The 18,092-nt window shown below is 30.5% G+C and overlaps 1 long non-coding RNA gene across 3 annotated transcripts; it reads right to left on the reverse strand.

The window, feature by feature from the left end:
- Window positions 1–1,985, reverse strand: LOC121207879 (uncharacterized). 3 transcript variants are annotated; one of them, XR_005902989.1, is made up of 4 exons: window positions 1,469–1,628; window positions 1,260–1,398; window positions 959–1,031; window positions 1–547 (listed from the first exon to the last, which is right to left on the reverse strand). It is a non-coding gene; the product is annotated as an uncharacterized lncRNA (long non-coding RNA). The 3 variants fall into 3 exon arrangements; XR_005902987.1 differs by having other exon boundaries at window positions 1,260–1,625; XR_005902986.1 differs by having other exon boundaries at window positions 959–1,985.
- Between the last annotated feature and the right edge of the window lie 16,107 nt (window positions 1,986–18,092).

An 18,092-nucleotide genomic window follows, 5' to 3' on the forward strand; every position in this document is an offset into this window, starting at 1 on the left:
GAAACAATTATGCATTAATTATTGAATTGAATATCGGGATATAATGTATTTAATCCTTTTTAAGGAATGATTGTTGAGCACGAATAACATATGTGTTTTTTTCCTCGAGTGTAGCAATGGTACGACAACCAACAACAATTGGCATGCTGGCTTGGCCTTTGCAGTAGGAGTATTCCTGGCTCTCATGCCAGTGAAGTATCAGTCCATGGCACCATTTGAGACCTACAATGCGCTCATGTTGATGGTTATCATCGTCACACTTGTTTACGCTGCAGCTTGGCAAATCGAATATCATCTTCAAACCAGCAACAATAACTCATCAATTCACCGTATCATAGTTACCAAAATCAGTCTCCTTAGCGGAAGCCTTGTCGCCGTTGTACTGGTATTGGTTATTGTCCCGGCAATTGGGTGGTTCGTTCTTCTTGTTTGGACCCTCTTCCTTATGAAGCAAATATACGAGGCGTGCCAAATGCTCCACCGGCTCTACCAGTCAATTTCATTGGTTTCCTATGTGTTCAATGAAGTAGTTGGTCCCCGTGGTCATCTAAGCCAAGGAAGAAATGGATTGGTAGCTTAAAGTTAGTAGTGTGATAACAAGGAAAAATTATTTATTACATTTGTATTACAATAGCTAGGCATAAAATAAAAAATAGTTTGTATAAATTTAAACTTGAAATTAAAAATACCAGTAAAAACTCTTGTAAAAAAATACCAGTAAATATTATTTATTACATTTGTATTACAATAGCTAGAAAGTTTTTTTTGGGGGGATTAATTGTATCTTTTGACGACAGTAAAAATGCTGTAGAGACCCAAATTTGCCCGACCCAAGCCCAATATATCAAACAGCCCATTACACATAGCCCAAATAAAATTTAAATCTACCCAATTTCACAAACCCAACAAAATAGAGCCTGATAGGCCCGATCCTTTTAAAATTTTAGGAAACCCTTACCCTAGCCCTATCTGCTTTGCGCCGTACCACCCATGTGCCTCCCTGTTGCCACCAGCGTGCACGCCGCTCGAATCTGCAAACAGAGAAGATAACAGTAGCAAAAACAAAGCAAAATAGTAGCAGATAGCAAAAAAGCCTTGGTTTTCGGCTATAAGAAAGTCAGAAATTCACAATGTATTTTTACAGAGACTCTTGAATAAAAAAGGAAAAAATCAGGAACCAAGATCTCAAAGGTGCCTCTTTTATTTTATTTTTCTTCATTTTTGTTTGAAATAAAGCATAAATAGTAATTAAATCTTACCGTGGTTCGTGCTCCTTCGTGGTTGTGAATCTGCGGTGACCCAAACGTCACAAAACCCACTCGGGTTCCGACGAGGGTCGGGGAAGCGACGAAGACGAGAGTTTTCTCCACTATTTCATTTTTGTGTTATGTTTTCTTCCTTAAAAAATATATATATAGTTTAAATCTACTTTTTAATAAATAAAAAAGAAAGAGAAGAGGAAACTTACCCGAATCCTCGCGGTTCCGACCACCGGTCATGGTGTGGGCACGGTGAACCACCGGCGAGCCAAAGGCCGGTCAAAGAGAGAACTGGGGGAGAAAAGGGGAAGGAGAGAAAGCTTTCTGTTTTCTTTAAAAAAAAAAAGAAAGAGGCTGAAAATGAAATAAAAAAAAGGGGGGTTTTGGTTTAAATGAGGATGATGAAATGACACCGTTTGGGATAGTGGGGGGTTTGTGCAATCTCCTTAAAAGGGAGATTTTGCGATTAGTCCCTCCGCCTTTTCTGTCCATTTAATTTAATCCCATATAACCTTGTTTCTTTTTAAAATTTCGCCTTTTTGCTTTATTTTATTTTTGATTTGGTCCTTGGCTCAGATAGACGAAGCACTGCACATAGAGGGCTATTTTCCCAACCAGTCCCTCGTTCTTTATGAGCGTTTCACCTCGGTCCTTAGTGACCTACATTTTTATTTTATAATTTGCACCTTAAATTTACTTAAATTTCAACTTAGTCTTAATTTATTTATTCATTCATCAGTCTTTATTTTTTATTTTTTTTATATATATTATTTTTTATCTTTTATCATTTTATTTCATGAATTACTCATGCTATTTATATCTTCATTGTTGTTGGTGGTGGATTACTTATTTTATTGATGTTATTATGATTATACTATTAATCTAATTTAGTTAATATTTAATATTTAATATTTATTCATTATTATTGTTATAGATTGGATTTTTTTTATTTTTTTATTTTTACCCTCATTGTTATCATTTTTATTATCTATTTGTTTATATCTTTTATACCTTCAAACTTTATATTATTTATTTATTATTTACATTATTATTATTGTCATTATTTTAAACCATCATGTGTATTATTTATTTTAAACTTCTTATATGCTATTTAATTATATCGTTTTATTTGATAACTGCGTTAAATTCTCTTTATTATTTGTTATAAACTTTTCTATTATTATTAATTTTAAAATTTCATATGTTATTTATATGTTAATGATTTTAAATTCTTTTATTGTTATTTGTTTTGAACTTTCTATATATTACTTATTTTAAATTTTTATCTTAAAATTTTACTTTGTATTATATTTATATATAAATTTTCATTTAAACTCTTTTATACATTTTTTTATTTTATTATATGTATATATATATTATTTATATTAAACTATTTTTATTATCACTGTTAGTATTCTTATTTTTATTACTATTATTTTTATTAATAGTATCATAACTACTACTACTATTATTATAGTTTTTTTCTCTTACATTTACGTATTTCTTTTTATATATAATACATTGATTCCATTTCATCATTTTATTATTTATTCGTTTATACTTTTATATAATTTCAAACTTTGAATTCTTTGTTACTTTGTATCATTATTTTGTTTCATACAATACTTATTATATTTATACTATTATTGTTATTTTATCATTTTTATTTAAATTACAAATTTGTGTGCATATTTTACATAATACTTATTTGTATTATTTTTATTATCATTGTTATTATTATTATTTTAAAAAATAAAATAAAAAATAATTAATTTCACTTGATGTTTCTTTATTCATATGTTTATTTGCTTATCCTCAATTTAAAAATTAAGTTTTCACTAAAATTTTCTTTGTTATTTCATGTATCATTGTATTTATTTTTATTTTGTTTTATTCTCATCTTATTATATATCTATTCGTTTATTCGAATATGTCTCTATATACCTGCAAGTTTATGTTATTCATTAATATTATTGTATCTATATCATCTTCGTTATTATTTTATTACGCACATCGATACTACAATTTGTTTTCTCATTTTACCATAAAATCATAATTACATTAATTTTTTACTCGACACATAAAATTGTGTTTTCTAAAGTAAAGTAATATTCCGTATTTGGAAATTTGGGAAATCGCGTCCTAACTTATTGGGTTTTGATTTTTTCTTGTTTAACCTAAATAACGGCACATTCTTTTAAATCATAATATGAGTTTTAAATAAAATGCTTACTCTTTGAGATTTGAGGTGTTGTATCCTAATTCACTGGATATGACATCTTATTACCTCGAGATAAGATTTTTTGTAAATAAGGCAATATTTCGTGTTTGAAAATTTTGAGAAATCGTGCCCTACGTGTTGGGTTTCGATTTATCATTTGACCGAATAAACGGATATCCTTTTAAAATTTCAATGCATGAGTTTTGGAAATCATGAGATGATTTTGGGTATCGAAGGTTGGAAATGTCGTGTCCTACGTGTTGGATGTGATATTTTACTCCTTCGAAATAAGAGAATCTTAATATCCACTTCAAGTTAGCTAAATATTCATTAAAAGAGATCGTATTTCAAAATTTATTTTAAATCTTTTCAATTTTTGATATTAAGACATTAATTAATCAATTAGGTACTAATTTTGGGCGTTACGAGGGTGCTAATCCTTCCTCGTACGTAACTGACTTTCGAACCAATTTTCTCAAATTTCGTAGACTAAAATGTCGTTCTAGTAAACTAAAATGTTCTATTAAAACAAGGGTGATCCGATTACACCCAATAAAGATCGGTGGCGACTCCCATTTTAATTTTCACTTTCAAAACCAAAGTAGATCCCTGTTTTCTTAAAAAAAATTAAAAAAGGGTTTCGACAAATGCAATTTTACCATTTTAATAGTCTATATATTTATAATTTTTAAAGGATTAAATTAAATTTTATTATTTTTAAGGAGCTAAAATATAATTTTATCTTTACTAACTTAAAATTTTATAAATTATAAATAATCTAAATGACAAAATTACCATTTTAAGGAAAACTAGGCCCCTACCAGCCCTTGACTCCGCCACTGCTATATAAATAATCCTATTCAATGCCGTCAAAGGTTCTCAACATAACAAAAAAAAACATTATTTAGCATGTAATAAACGAGTTATTGGACAGTGAAATTTATAATGAAATCCACATTAAATCTAAACATGATTTATAAAATAGACAAAAAATACTAAAAAAAATAACTATAATAAATTATTTGTAAAATCTATTCTCTAATTACTTAAAGCTTAATTTATGATTTAGTCTCTTATTTATATTTATTTTTTCTGGTATTTGATTTTTTTTTGTGAATTATTATTATTTTCTCAATTTACGTTCAAAACAAAAATATATCAATAAAAACATAACACATGTTTTAAAAATTATAATATTATTCTAATAATATTTTAAATGTTAATTAAGTGGATTTTTTTTGGTCTTCATAAAGACTTTGTCAAGTCAAACAAAAAAAAGTGACCATCAACAGCTGTTTTTTTTTCTTTGGAGAAAAAACAACTGTTTTATCAATATAGTTCTCTAAAGAATAATGGTATATCATGAAGACACTCAAGTTAGAGAAATTGGGGCAAATATATCATATCATTTATGATATACCATTTAGTAAATATTATTAGGGTAAACTATTAAAGCAGACACTTTTGTTTACTTCAAGTTACATTTTAGTCATTTATATTTGAAATATTACATTTTAATCACTTATGTTATCGTTTCGTTACGAAATGGTCACTCTACCGTTAAGATCTATTACCTCCCAAATGGTAGTCTGACATGACAGTTAAAATGAGTTTTAAATGCCAACATGGATGTCTAGCTGGGATGAAAAAAGTTCAATTTTTTTTATGAAACTAGAATACAAAATTTTGCCCTAAAACTCAATTTTCTCCAGTTTAAAAAGAAGCAATGAAGCAACAGTTGAGTTTTTTTTTTGTTACCATCAGAGAAGAAAAGAGAAGGGCAAAACAAAGAAGAAGAAGAAGAAGAAAAAGAAGAAGAAGAAGAAGAAGAAGAAATGGACACACCGACCTCTATACATGCTTGCTATTGTGGTTTGTCAGCTATGTTGAGAACTTCATGGTTAAATGAAAATCCAAGAAGAGATTTGTTGGGTGTCCAAATTATGAGAATGGGAAAAGGCATTGTTGCCCTTTTTTTTTACTTGTTTGATCTGCCTATTGGATCTTGTGCAAAGGTGGTGCTTGTTGGATTATTAAGGAAAGTGAAAAACTTCAAGAGGAGAAGAGAAAGGAGACCAAAGGTTTTTTTTTTTCAATTCAATAATTAATTTGATGCATTGGTTTTAACTATTTTGAGAAATTAAATTATATTTTCCTTTAACTAATTTATAAAATTTAATTAATTAAATTTATTTTATTAAAAAATCAATTAATTTACTTGACTGGATATTTATGTTGCTATTTAAATCCCATTTTAACTGTCACATCGGATTGTCATTTGAAAGGTAACAGATTTTAATGGCAAAGTGACCATTTTGTAATAAAATCATAACGTAAGTGATTAAAACGTAACATTTCAAATATAAATAATTAAAATATAATCTAAGATAAATAAAAATATCTATTTTAATAGTTTACCCATCTTATAATTTTTATTCAACTCGGCTAAACTAATGGCTCCAATGATTACTTATTCAATATTACTTGAAATTACGGTGAAGTATAGCAAATGGCGAGAAACAGAGTTATATGTTATACTTTCTTATTGGCTAAAATGTCCAACTTTCTTCTATAAATACAAGTCATGAGAGAAAACGCTTAAAAAATGTCTGACACAATTACTAATATTCAACATTCATCATTAAGTAGATGAAGGTGGAATATTTGTTCATTTGGTGACTAGACAAAATACAAAAAAGGGGAGATTTCATATGGATAGAAGGACATAGCAGAAGGTAAATTTGAGTTACTAAGGATGTGATAATGCTTAAAGAGATATACGTTTTATATACCATGTTGAGATGAGACCATTATCTTATAAGCTCATCCTGTAAAAGTTAAGTTTTGGAGTAATAGTGTTTTATATGATCACGGGTTGAAGTGTATGTAAAGATTTCAGTCGACGATCGTTACTTGATCACAAATTAAAGAGAAGAAAGATGTCTCCCATGAAATTCCATCGTTAAGGTCGGTTAGCTCTTCACTTTCCCTTTTTCATTCCCCACTTTTTAACTTTATAAACAATGTATATTAATTATTAATGGATAGTTGTTGAATCAAACTCTTATTGTTGATAATTATGATTGCCACACTTGTTTGCGCTGCAGATTGGCAAATCGAACATCATCTTCAAACCAGTAACAATAACTCATCAATTCACCGCATCATAGTTACCAAAATCAGTCTCCCTAGCGAAAGCCTTGTCGCCGTTGTACTGGTATTGGTTATTGTCCCACAATTGGGTGGTTCATTCTTCTTGTTTGGACCCTCTTTCTTATGAAGCAAATATACGAGGCATGCCAAATGCTCCACACCGGCTCTACCAGTCAATTTCATTGGTTTCTATGTGTTCAATGAAGTATTTGGATTGGTTGCTTAAGTAATTATGCCTCATTTAGTTATCAGGGTAAAAAAAATTATTAATTACATATATATTATAATAGCTAAATATAAAATAAAAAAATTAGTATAAATTTAAACTTAAAATTAGAAATATAGATAAAAACTCTCGTATTAAAATAAGATCTCTTCAAAATAATCAAAAAAAATCCTTTCTAAATACAAATTATATGAGTGATTAAAAATTACTAATTAAAATTAATTTATTGTTTAATCATATAAAATTTAATAAAAAATAATACTTTTAACAAACGTAACACAATGATAACACAATGATAACAGGAGACGACACCTAATAAGGTTATGCCTTCTTTCGGTTGAAGCTTTTGTTTTTTATATAATAAAGTCATTGCTCACGCGTTTTCTTCTGACTCTCGCAGCCACTGTTGCTGCGATCGCGAGTACGACCCTAGTTTTGTATTTATAATTAACTAGGGACGAAAGCGTGATTGAGCCTCACATCAGCAGTAAGGAGGAACAACTTAGTAGGGATGAACCCCATGAATCTGACGCAAATCTCCCCTTGCCCTTCCCTTTAATAAATTCTATTCTCGCACTCCCCTCCAGGTATATAAAGCTCCCTGTTAGCTTGTCTTATTAGTCACATTGTAAGAATATATACAAGTTTATTAACAAAACAGTATATCTGTTGTATGTCTATTTATCTTAAACCATTAGATTGACCACGTAGAAATGATCAGTAGAGTTTATTAACATGGAATGTGTATTATTGATCTACGAGTGAAAGGATAATGTAAAGACTACCTAAGGCTTTTGTGTATTATATATGTCCCCTATCTCGGTCAATATGAGAGACTTTTGTTTCCTTCTAGAAACTCTCCCTTCTTTTTACTGTGTCTAGTCACCAACAAAGCTAGGGAGGGAAAATAAACCCCTGGAAAAAATTGAACAAAAAGAAGGGAGAGTTAGAAGAAAACAATTATCTGAACAAAATTACTCATATTCAACATTTCATCATTTCTTTTTATAAAATTACTCATATTCAAAAGTAAACACTCAACTGATTGAGTCTTAGCTTAGTTGACATTGGTATTGTTGTTAGTATAAGAAGAGGTGGGTTCGAGCGTGCTAAAATGTACTTATCTTCTTATTTAAGGATTAAGATGGGTTTTGGGTAGTTTTAAGGGCTATGTTAACATTACTTTTGAGAAGTGTTTTTGAGAAATAAAATGTCTATTTTAGACATGGTGTTATAAAGAAACAAATATGTATTTAAATAATGTTTAAATTAGTTAATATTAGTATTACTTATGACTCCAAAACCGAAAAAATATTTTTAAAAAGTAATGTTAAACAAAACTTAAGTATTGTATTAACTTATTTGAAAAGTTAAATTTCCACCAATAGCTGATTGTTGTGGCTACAGAGTGTTGGCTAAGTAACTTCAGTCCTTTTTTGCACTTTTACTGACTAAAATTTCATTCATCGGCAAAGTAATGGTATGGCGGATGCTTTGACGAAAGAAGGTATATCAATATCTTCTTTTTTTTGAAGCCTCGTGATGAATTTGCTAAATGCATTTTTGTACTTATTATGCAGAGGTTTTTATATCTGACTGTCAGTTGTAATTAATATTGTTGTATTCTTGCTGTTCTTGAAAAGAGTTGGTGGTTCCAATGTCTTTCTTGAATTATTTTATTCGATTGAGCTAAAAAAAATCCATTTTCTTCCATTTTCATCCTCAACTTGTGAGGGGTGAAGTGTTGCTTAGTTGTTAGTGTTAGGTTTTTTCATGTAATATCTTTTATATATATATAACCTTAGACGGTAAAATTTATAATGAAATTGTGACAGACCTAATTTGACCCTAGTCGGAATGTGGTTTCGGGACCACAAAACCGAGTCATAAAAATTTACTTTAATTTTAATTGCATATATTTGATGTGTAATAGTGTGTGTATGAAAAATTAATGTTTTAATTTAGTCTTAGGAATGTGAATTTTCTTGAAAGGACTTAGTTGAGAAACTTAGAAAAGATGATAGGTAAATTGTAAGGATCAAATAACAACAAGGTGAGAAAACTTGGGTTTGCATGTCAAATTGCCCAAAACTCAAATAGTGGCTTGCCAAGCAAGGATGATTCTTCCACTAAGTTGAATTTTTAATGTAATTCTTTTTATTAGTTAATGGTTAAAATAAATTAAAGAAAGGAATTATTAGAAAAAAAAAGGAAGATGAATAAAATAAGAAAGCAAGAGAAAGTCTTCATCTTCTTTCTTTTTCAAGTGCCGTAAGCTAGGAGAAAGAAGGAAGGAAATGTTCTAAGACATTCGGCCATCCTAAGGGGTTGATTAAGGTAGGATTCATGTTAATTTTATTAAAATTTTTGTGAAAATCTAGTTAGTAGCCAATGTCTTATTATATCCCATATGTTAATTTTCTACCTAAATAGGTAATTAAATGGCATACGGTTAGGGGGAGGTAAATGCTAAGAGTATGGTGCTTTTGATGATGTGAATGGAAATAGTAGAAAGGTGAAAGAAAATTTAGGTAGAAATGTAGTTATATGTGGATTTATATGATGTTACAAATAGATGTGAAGCTATGCTAGATTAGGAAAAATTCGGTCAAGTGTTCATGAGAGGAAACTATGTGTTTAAATGAATTAAAAATGATATTATAATTGATATTATATGTATTCGGCCATCTAATTAAGTGTATAGGTGATGTTAAATCTAATTTTTGCACATTCGGCTATATAAGTATGCCCATTTGTGATATTACCTTTGATTGTATAAAATCGACTAAAATGAGTAATTAGTAAGGGTGGTTGCCTAATATACAAATATATATATGTGTAATTGGATTATTGATAGTAAGGTGATATTATATGATTATTAGTCGAATGGCTCAAAAGCATAAGGTAGAAAGATAAAAATTTACCATGTGTTTCTTATGATATGAAATCATTAATATTTTGATATAAATATTTAGCAAGACGGTTAAACTAGTTAATTTATTTGATTAAGCTCAAGAAATTAAAGGAGGGGAATCAAGCAAGGGCAAAGCAAAGAACATCGAGTAGCCGAGTTGGAATCGTTTTACCCAACACAAGGTAAGTCCTTAAGCATTTTTGTAAGGTTGATTAGTTTGTATATAAATAATACTAGTGAATCATAAAAGAATTCCTTTTGATAAGTATTCTTTTGGAGTGATTTTCCTATTTATTAATGTGACCATATGTGCTATTTGAATTAAGTAAATTGCCTTATCATAATGAGTTAACATATGGCACTATGTGTGCGGAATTAAGTGGCACTATGTGTGCCGATTTGGATGTTGAAGCATGAAAGAAAATCCAATGCACTGTGCGTGCGGTTTACTATGGCACTATGTGTGCGAGTGTGACGAGCACTATGTGTGCAAATTCGGTTGATAATATAAAATGTGCATGAAAGAACGAAGTGATAGAACTATTAACTAAAATATCGAACTTGAGACATCTGCTGTGTAGGTATAAATTTATCTAGTGCATCATGGTTCCATGCTTTGAGGAATCGGGTCTAAATCAATTGGGTTGTTTTGGTATTTGATTTGATTGTAGGACTTGGCATGAGATTTAACCGAAATTCTAAGAAATTATAGCATAGTTCGGTATGGTTGGAGTAATTGATTTTGCATTATTTGTTTTCTCTTATGATCTTTTATTAATGGACGGTATGTAATGCTTATGACTTACTGAGTTATATACTCATTTGGTGTGTTTACTTGTTACTTATTTAGGTTTCTTTGATCCATTTTGTGTGCTCGGGACTATCGTCGAAGTCATCACACCAGCTTGCAACTTTTTGGTATCCTCTTCTTAGTTGGTCTAAGAGAACATTTTGGCATGTATAGGCTATTATGTTTTTGTTTGAACTTTGATATGTATACTTTTAGCCATGCGAATACGGCTTGCTATTTATGTTTGGATTTGGTCTTATGGGTGCTTAGTTATAAGGTTTAGTAAGTTTGGTCTTGATAATTTGGTTATGCTTGATAGTGGTTTAAATTCGTTTTAGTTAAAGTGATCAGTACTACGAATGAATGATGTTTGTGGTAAGTATTTCATGCATTGAAAATGACTTTAATCTTAGGTTCGAATTCGGTTTTGGTTGAGTAATAGTCTAAGTCTATTTGATTATTATGCCGTATGTCATGGCTGATCATTTTTGGTGTTACACTTATGATATGGTTATTGAGTAGTATGAAAATGCTTGGTAATGATTAGCCATTGGAATGGCTAATCATGATCATATTTGGTGTTATGTATGTCAAATTACTAGCTAATCCATAGAAACCATGAAATAGGTAAAATTTACCATAAAATAGATTCAGACAGCAGTAGTGACGTGAATTTGAAAAATCACTAAAAATAGTAGAAATGGAATTAAATAATGAATAAGTTATGGAATCGAAGCTTGATGAGTTTATTTTCATATGGAAGAAGCGAAACAGGTATATGAGCTATATTTTATGAGATGTTTAAATTTTTGTGAAATAGGGCCAGAGCAATTTCTGGATCCCCTGTTCTGACTTTGGAAATTCACCATAAATTTTACAAAGATAATTAGAAGTCATGATTTATATGTACAGATTCATTATTGAGTCTAGTTTTATTAGAGATAAACGGTATAGTCATTGAAGCCCTGTACAAGGAGATATCTGATTTGTAATGCACAAAGGTCAGAGTAGTCAAACCCTGAAACAGGGGAGACTTTAACTAATAAACTGTACTAATTGGCCTGACCAAAAATTCTACAAAAAAAATACTAGATAGATATATGAGTCTAGTTTCAGGAAAAATTTACAGAATTGGATTTCGAGTTTCGGAACTCGAGATATGATTTTTAAAACGACTGTGATGCAGTTAGCCAGCTTGTCTGGAAATTTTAAAATGAATTGTATGAGCTGTTTAAGTAATGAATTAAGTCCGTTAACACCTCGTGTTCGAATCCGGCAACGGTCTCGAGTACGGGGCGTTACAGAAATAGACATTAATATAAAATAGAGATGAAAAATATTAAGAAAATAATAACAACAACAAATTATTTATAAGCCTATTGTATATCTTTAATTACTTAAAATTTAATTTATGATTTGATCTCTTAATTATATTTATTTTGTTTATTTTGATTTTTGATATTTTTGTCTCATTTTATACTTAAATTATTATTTTTATCTCAATTTATCCTTAAAACAAAAATATAACAATAAAAACATTATATTTTTTTATTGAATGTCAATAATTTTAAAAGATAAAGTAGACAAAAATAATAGTTTAAGTACTAAAATAAAAAAAATAAAGTATGAAATGAATATAATTTAACGGAAAAAATGTAACAACCTAATTTTCAGTGGTGTCGGAATAGTGATTTGAGATCACTAAATTCGACAAATAAGTAGGAAATATTATTAATTTAGTGAGTATAAGTTAAATGTGAAGTTAGGGGAAATTTTGAAATAGTGAATAGTGTACTAAAAATAAATACTAAAATAATTAGAATCGAAAACGAGGTATCGAGACCTCAGGAATTTTAAATTGAGCCATATATATTTTTATAAATATTTATGGAGTGTTAATAAGTTAGTATTAAATTTTCGTCAAGAAATTTTAAAGTTCTGATAGTTAATTGAACAAAAAGGACTAAATTGTATCAAATACAAAATTGTGGGAAATGATTAAATAACTTAAATGATAAAAGAAAGAGGGTTTAAAAGGCAAATAGATCCAATGTCTATTTGGGCTGGACGGCAAGAGCATGAAATCAGCAAGAAAATAAGGAGAATTAAGGGCAAAATTGGAAAATTACAAAATTTACTTAATAAAGCTAGGGCTAAAGTGGAATTATCTAGATTTCTCTTTTTTTTTTTCTGCATTCTCATCAGAAAAAATGCCATGGAAGAGTTCTCTTAAGCTGGTTTTTCATATTTCTACTTTAAGTAAGTTCAATTCTTGATTATTTCTTGAAATTTTTGTGTTTTTATGACTTTTACAACTAGGTCCACTTGTTGAATTCATTAGTTTTTGATTCTATGAAAGAAATTGAAAGTTGATATGTATATGTACTGAAAGTATATGATGCTTTGGCATGGAATTAGAGCTTTAAATTATTTATATGCTGATTTTATTGAAAGAATTGAATAGAAAGTGAATGTTTGGGACTTAATTGTAAAAGAGTTTGAATTTAGAGTTTTATGTGGAAATTATGAATTTCAATAGTTATGAAATAACTTATAATGTCTAGGAAAAGTATTAATTGAGAAAATTATCTTAATTGAGGGGTTAATTGAGCAAGGACTGAATTGTATGAATTGTGAAATTTGGGGCAAAATAGAAATTAACATTTTGCACTAAAACTGTTTTGGACAGCAGCAGTAGTCTAAATTTGAAAAATCACCAAAAATTTTAGGAATAGAATTAGAGGATGAATAAAATATGAAATTAAACCTTATTGAGTCTAGTTTCTTATAGAAGAAATGATGTAAGCAATGGAATTGTAAATCATGAGATATGATGAATTTTGTGAGACAAGGTCAGAATGATTTCAGGTTCCCCTGTTTTGACTTTGTAAAATCATAAAAATTGGATAAAAATAATTATGGGATTAAATTTATATGTTTAGAATCCTGAATGAGTCTATTTTCAATAAAAATAAATGAGGACATCATTCGAATCCTGTACGAGAAGATAATTAACTTTTAGTGAAGAAGGGTCGGAACTGTCAGGCAGCAGAATAGGGGAGACTTCAATGAATAAACTGTATTAATTGGCCCAACCAAAAATTATGAAATTTTTATGGTAATAATACATATGAGTCTAGTTTCTGGGAAAATTTATGGATCTTAATTTGGAGTTCTGTAGCTTAAGATAAAAATAATTTATTGACTATGACATAGATGGGCAGCTTGAATATTCACATATGTAGATAGTGAAAATTATGGATAATGTTACCTACAAGTGTGTTGTTTATACTAAGGATGTGGATGGAGAGGAGGACGAGGAAAAATATACATACATACATATATATATATATATATATATGAATGACTCGTGTATAAGTTGATTACATGTCTGATTATAATCGATAAATGTTGAATTAGAAATGATATAATGATTTATTTGGAATATTTATTATGATATTATGATTATCGTTATAATACAAAAATCGAACTTCTGAGTTTATATGGCTAAATTTTAGTAATCATTTGTTAATTTTATGAATTTCATGATGTGTTATTTTATATGTATTGATGATAAAATCGTGAATAATGTAAAAGCATAAAAATTGAATAAATGATCAAATTGAGCATTTCAGTTCAGTGGCAAGATGAATTGAAGGAAAAGACCATGGTTGGACCATGGCAACAAGTGATAAGTGATAGCTTCGGCTACACTTATCTGATCAATGATAAATGACAAGTGAAAAGTGGTAGCTTCGGCTACCTGAGCAGTGAAAAGTAGTAGCTTCTGCTACCTGATTAGTGAAAAGTGGTAGCTCCGGCTACCTGATCAGTGAAAAATGGTAGCTTCGGCTACCTGATCAGTGAATAGTGGTAGCTTCGGCTACAAGTGACAAGTGACAAGTGACAAGTGACAAGTGACAAGTGATTTCCGTATAAGATCATATCTGGGATATGGCATCAGTGAGATATGTGATTCGTGTAAGACCATAGCTGGGCTATGGCATCGATATGTCATATGTGATTACGTGTAAGACCATAGCTGGGCTATGGCATCGATATATGAATATGTGTAAGACCATAGCTGGGCTATGGCATCATTATGTGAAGATGTGTAAGACCATAGTTGAACTATGGCATCGAGAAGACGAAGTACTCAATTCCATAAGATGTTCACTAATTTGAAGAAGTTTGGTAAGTATTACATGGAATTATGTAACATAAGGAAATACGAGTTGATGAGACATGAGCATGAAACTTGGTTGATGAATGAGTTCATTTCTGATTATATATTTCTACGCCTTGAGTGTATTATCCGTATAAATTAGTATTCCAAATGAGTTAATGAGAAAACTTCTAGTATGAAATAATCTGAGTTCGAAATGAAATATCATGAAAACGTACTTGAAATACATTGGTATGTCTTGTATATGCTATTAGAATTCATAAATGTGGAAAGTAAATGTATGTGGAAATATGAGATGATGATATCTGCACATGGAAATTATTGATGAATACGTACATCCAAATTTATATGATAGATTTTAGTGAACATTGAAATTGGGCTCAATAAGTGATTTGACAATTTAAATCGTGGTCGGTAGGAAGAGTTAATGAATTGCATATTTATGAATTGTTACACGTATTTGTTTGAAATACGAGGAAGTGATGGTAATTAATACATGGAAATATGAAACTATGATATATGATATATATATATATATAAACATGGAATATGTTTGATAAATGTGTTCATTCATAATTATAGAATTATGTACCTCATGTATGCTATTTGCATAAAGATGATATTTCAAATACTTTGGTGAATAAAGCTTAAATATAAAATAGTATGAAATCGAAACAAATTGTTATGAAAAATGTATTTAAATTATCTGTAAGTGTTTCGTGCTTCTTGATAATGCCTCGTACTCTATTCTGGCGACGGATACGGGTAGGGGATGTTACAAAAAAGGCCATATTTAAACCGATAACCTATTTCCTCCTTGGTTCAGATCTCGACCGCGTCGAAATATTTGACAGATAACATAGATAACTGCTAAAGTTATCAGGCACGGCAGGTGTAGCATACCATCGTATATTTGCTTGACAAGGAAGAAGGTCCAAATAAGAAGAATGAGCCACCCAATTGGCGGTAGGATAACCAGTAGCAGTACAAACGTGGCAAGGCTTCCACTAAGGAGACTGATTTTGGTAACTATGATACGGTGAATTGACGAGTTACTGTTGCTGGTTTTGATTGCTGCAGGTGCGGAGTAAACAAGCATGGCGGTGATAAATGTGAACATGATCGCAGGGTTGGTTTCAAAAGGCAGCGCCATGTTCGTGGACTGATATTTCACTTAAGCACGCTTATTAGAAACCCCCCAGACTTGCATGGATAAGGTTGTTGCAGCTATAATTAAGAAAAACAGTGACGTTATTTTGGCTCAACAAACATGACTTAAAAAGATTAAATATATTATATACCGGTATTCAATTCAATGATATACAAGAAGAGGTGATAATCTGGTAGAGATAATGAGTTACCATCTTTCTTCATTATAGTGGGCATGGCGACCGAGCAGCACTCGTAAATTGAACAGAGATGGAAGCGCCTGGCATAGCTCACAAAGCTTTGGAATTGCACCATATATTAGCTTAACGAAGTGAATGGTCCAAATGAAAAGAACGACTCAGCCTAGAGCCGGGAAAAGGGTAAACGTAAGTAAAACCGAGGCAAGACTTCCGGCTAGGAGGTTGATGTCATCGATAACTTCAGGGAAGTATGGAGTGCACAAAGTCATGGCGTACACAAGGATACAAATCACAAATATTGCCATGATCACACCTTGGGTGAGAGCTAGGAATACAACCATCAGAAAGCTGAATCTACTGCTGCTGCTGCTGTTGTTAATCCTGTGATAAGCCAACGATACAAATAATAATTAATATAGTTTGTTTTTAACGTTAAAAAATGGGGAATGAAAATGGGGAATTGAAGAGCTAATTGACCTTAACGATGGAGTGTCTCCGGGAGACATCTTTCTCTCTTTGATGGAATTATGTGATCGCCTGATATGGTTTGTTAATTTAAAAGATTTATGTCAATGTCGGTGGATTCGGAACCTTCCAGCTGTTTGGGACATTGAGTCAATGGGTCGCTGACTGTGCAATTGATATATTACCCAATATTTCTTTTTATCTAATGGATCCCCTCTCAGGACATAAAAAACTATATAAAAGAGGTTTCGAAAATAACTTCAATTATTTTTACGATTAAAAACTGATTATTATACGTTAAAATGAGGTATATGTGGCACACCATTTGTAATTATCGAGTTATTCTGTTAACTATGCCAACTTTTAATAGTAAAATTAGGTAAAATTTTGAATAAAAACAATTAATTTATTTTTTGATTAAATGTATAGAGATCAATTTATCTATTTTTTAAGTAATGAAGTAAAATGTAATTTTGCTCAATCACTTTCATAATATTTTATCTACTAAATCCCATATAATTTATAGATTATGATTTAGAATTTAATTTGAGAAAAAAAGAAATTGAAGTATGCCAGATTGTAGCGAAATTTTCGCTCAAAATTGGTGTAAATATGTAATGGAATCGAATTATCAGAAAAGTCAAAATTCAACCAGTACAGTGCAATATCAATATCAAACAAAGATGAAGGAATTTTTATAACACCAGAATAGTGCAATGCTCTCACCGGAGGTCAAGATAATAACAGCAGGCAAAAGCTCTAGCTGGAGTCTCAGCGGTCCTGATATTTAATAGTGGATTTAGATGGGTGATTGATTATGGTACGGTACATTTAATTTATTTTTTATCTTATGTTATAGTATCATTAATAAATTAATCTCACCATTATAATTATTTTTATATTAATCACAGATAAACGCACCGTTTAATGTTATATGTATATTATTCAGCGTTGGAAACATTCAAATTGATAGGTCGCCATTGCTGAGTGCTCTAAACGGATTACTTGGCCAGCGTTGAAAACATTCAAACTGCAAAGTGTAAAGTACTTGAGCGTATTCTATGTATTTTATATTCTTCATTTTTTTATATTCTTTACTTGAGAAGTCAAAGTTCAAGTAGTACAGTGCAATATGAACATGAATCAAATACGAGGGAATTTTGATAACAACAGTACAGTGCAATGCTCTCACTAATACACTTTCTTTCGGCTCAGGTGTAGCTTTTACGATTCAAGTTAGACTTGGGTAGAATTTAAGCCTGTTTTTTTCAGATTGGACCTGAGCCTAATAAGCGGATTTAGAATTTTGTTGTAGGCCGACCATGATCATTTCTATTGTACTTAAATCGGCAACCTATTTCTTCCTTGGTTCAGATCACGACGGTGACCCCATATTTGATAGATAGCATAGTTAAACGCTGAAATTATCAGGCACGGCAAGTGTAGCATGCCGCGTATATTGGCTTGACAAGGAAGAAGGTCCAAATGAGAAGAATGAACCACTCAGTTGGCGGGACGATAACCAGTAG

Source organism: Gossypium hirsutum, chromosome A10 (genome assembly GCF_007990345.1).
Source record: "Gossypium hirsutum isolate 1008001.06 chromosome A10, Gossypium_hirsutum_v2.1, whole genome shotgun sequence".
In the NCBI taxonomy this organism is placed as follows: Eukaryota; Viridiplantae; Streptophyta; class Magnoliopsida; order Malvales; family Malvaceae; genus Gossypium; species Gossypium hirsutum.